Source organism: Phoxinus phoxinus (genome assembly GCF_949152265.1).
Source record: "Phoxinus phoxinus genome assembly, chromosome: 14".
NCBI classification, from domain to species: domain Eukaryota; kingdom Metazoa; phylum Chordata; class Actinopteri; order Cypriniformes; family Leuciscidae; genus Phoxinus; species Phoxinus phoxinus.
In genome coordinates this window covers 32303744-32307197 of record NC_136889.1, presented here as the reverse complement: position 1 = coordinate 32307197, position 3454 = coordinate 32303744, and positions in this window count along the sequence as shown.

The following is a 3454-nucleotide window of genomic DNA, read 5'->3' as shown; positions in this document are numbered from 1 at the left end:
CTCCTTGACAGGCATAGGACGTAGTGCTGAGGCCTGCATCCCATGAGCTCAGCCATAGGTGAAGTGTTTAGGCTCTCTGTGAGTCTCCTTGGCTACTGTAAGTGTTGCTAGGCCTCCTCTCGCTAGAGAGAGTTATCTTGCTGAGGCCTCCGCTTCCCAGAGCTCCGCCAGGATAACAATTGCGAGTTGTAGCCTCCTTGTAAGCTGTCCTGAGCATGGAATGTAGAGTCGTCATGTTGAGGCATAGGTATGTCAGGGCCAGTTAGAAGTAGCTAGCTAACTGCCTTTTGGTTAGAACGTTGCTAGGCCTCTTATTGCCTATCTGAATAGAGAACGTAGTTAGGCCTCCTCTCTTTTAGACTCATCCTGTTGAAGCCTACGTTCTTGAGAATCTCCGGTCTATGACATTATTCCCTCAAAGGTGTTCGTAGAAATATCAAGCTCTTGATCTTGCCTGTAAGCGGTCTTATAGCTTGGGCTCTGGCCACAGGGAATTAATCGCAATGCTGGTGTGCACCTTAGGGATGGGGACTCCTTTGAGTCTTTGACTTATGTCAGCCATCAAGCCAGTATTTTAGTTCCCCATAGCGCCCTCTAGTGGACGCAGTGCAAGTTCCCTTTCGAAAGGGAACATCTCAGGTTACGCATGTAACCATGGTTCCCTGAGAGGGGGAATGAGACGCTGCGTGCCTCATGCTTAAGGTATTCCTGAGCACGTCTCCTTCAGACAAGAAGGGGATGACGTATTTCAAGTGCCGTTTTATACTCACGGTCGCACCAGTAATGACTTCATAGGCTGCCGCCTGCCAATGTCAAGTTTATTGTTGTGTTTAGACTCGTGTTTCAGGCACCAGTCATGCTGAAGGCATTCCCCATAGTGCCCTCTAGGGGACACAGCGTCTTGTTCCCCCTCTCAGGGAACCATGGTTACAAGCATAACCTAAGATGTTTTGCAGTTTTACATCTTATTGGAAAGTTATTTTGCAAAATCTTCATTGTAACCCTTTTTGATGAGCAGTAAGGTACAAATAGCGGTCACATAGCTTCTCAGTTGTTCTTCAGTTATAGATGAAGTAGTAGTGCTGTAGAGTTGACACTTGCTACAATGTTTTGTGTTCCCAGCAGTATTTAAGGATCATGTGTCCTGTCCTCTCATTTAGAATCAGAACTAGGGATGTTCGATTGGAGAATCAGTCAGGTTCCTTTGGGTTACAAGTTTTTGTTTTATACTATGCAAATATTTAATGATTTTTTCAGAGGTCCTATACTTGAGGATGGAAAGACAATTAAGTCACATAAAGCATATACTGAATGCCGAGTTAATAGGGCTTTGATCCAGGTATGGAGTGACAGCACTCAAAGGTTCCTGTAATCGCTCAGCTCCTGCTCCATAGCTCCAGTCCCTGTTTTGAGAGAAAAGCCACTCTGTGTTCACGTCATAGCAAATATGATGCCCAGTTCACTGTAACATCCTTTAAATATATATTTTTATATATCACAAAAGTCTGGCCACAAGATATACTGATTGAAAAAATACATAAACAGTACTTGGAGAAAAGTCTTATGCTTTATTGAAACACTAACATTAGCCTGTTAACATGTGTTTTGCACGTGATGGAATGGTATTAGAGTGATCTTGGAGTGAGAGAAAACACAGACGCTCAGACTTAAAAAAAAAAAAAAAAAAAAAAAAACCTTGCCTGGCTTCTACTCCACACCACTCATGTTCTCTGGCCTCTTTTGTGGTGTGATTTGTTCTGCTTTTGCCGTTTAAAGATGTTATGGACATGTTAAGGTTGAGAGTCTTTGATTAATCCCACTGTAATGGTCGGTGTATGTTACTTTAAGAGTGTGAATAGCCAGTGTAAATAGCCATAAATGTCATCTTATTTATTCGAAGTGCATACTTGCATGTTTAAATGGCCATAAATTTAAATCATGCCATGTCATAAATTGCTATATAATGTGATATAACTAAAATTATTAGTTCATTTACATATCAAAAATCACTGTTTAGGCAATAGAATTAAAACTTACACGTTGTCGCATTACTGTTGGTTACATCCGTAAAAGTCTGTTTGTAAAGTCTGTATCGAATTACCAAAGAAACCAATGTGAAAGTAACCCATCAAACTAATAACGCTCTACTTCACATAATAAACAGCCACTAGCCTTTCTCTGTGCAGGCAGGTGTACTCATCTCTATTACCTAACAAACTGGAGGAAGTGCAAAACGAGTAGTTTTTTCAGCTCGGTTTAAAAAAAAATTGTTACAGAATCTGTTATAGTATGACATGTCAAAAGATAAAAAAAAAAAAACATTTTTTAATTATTTATTGGCCCCTTTATTGTTTTATATAGTATTTCAAATCAAGACTAAATATTGACAACAGTAATACACGTCCAGCTAAGGTGCATGTTCTAGATTAAGCAAAAATCCACCATATTGAGCATTACGATTCCTCTGAAATTTAGTTTTGAATTTACCATAACTTTAAAAAAAAATGCACATAACATGTTGCAAGTCGAGAGAGAGAGGAGGGCTAAGATATTCATTGTTTCATTTTTATTATAAACAGCATTATTGAAAATAAAATTGAGGAATGTGCAGATCACTTTGAAACTACATACATTGGTATATATATGCAAACTTTATCTGTATCTTTAAATTACCTTAATTTGCATTTATAATAGAGATGCACCGATTACAATTTTCTAGGCCGATTCCGATTTGAGTTTGACCAGCCGATACCGATTTTAGCCGATTCTGATTTCATTTTTTCCTAACCATTTTACAGCACACACAAATATTTATTTTCTATATATATATTTGTTTTATATATATATAAAAGACCTTATACTTTTACCCAAACTGAATAATAAAAACAAGTTTAAATGGGTAAATTTTCTATAAATATTTTTGAGTCTTCACTTTCTTTTCTGACATAGCCTATTCCAGTTCTTGTTAAAACACACTAGACATACAAATTCTTAGCATTTTGGGCCCTTTTTTTGTGAAATCATATTTATTTTGTCCATCAAAAGTGTGCTTTCACTTTATTTGAGCGTGAGCAGCGCAGCGAAAATAGATTCGGCGCCGAAACCCGCGCTTCACTGCTGCGTCACGCGACGCTCCTGCTTGTGTGAACGCACTCATTGATTAAAATGCTCACTGTCACTGCTCACGCTTGCGGTGTGAAACGGCCGTAATTCACGAGGTTTCTTACATGTGCGTTCTGTGTGTGATGCTGATGTTGCGCGATGTTAATCATGTGACACCCGAGAGCATTTGTCGCCGGTCATGGCCAATCACGTGAAAATCGTCCAATTCCGGTCACCAGCCGATCAATCGGTACATCTCTAATTTATAATAAAAGTTGGTCAACAGGTTTAATGTCTTGCAGTTTGTGATAGCTTTGCATTTTACAGTTTTAGATCAGTGTTTCAGTCTTTG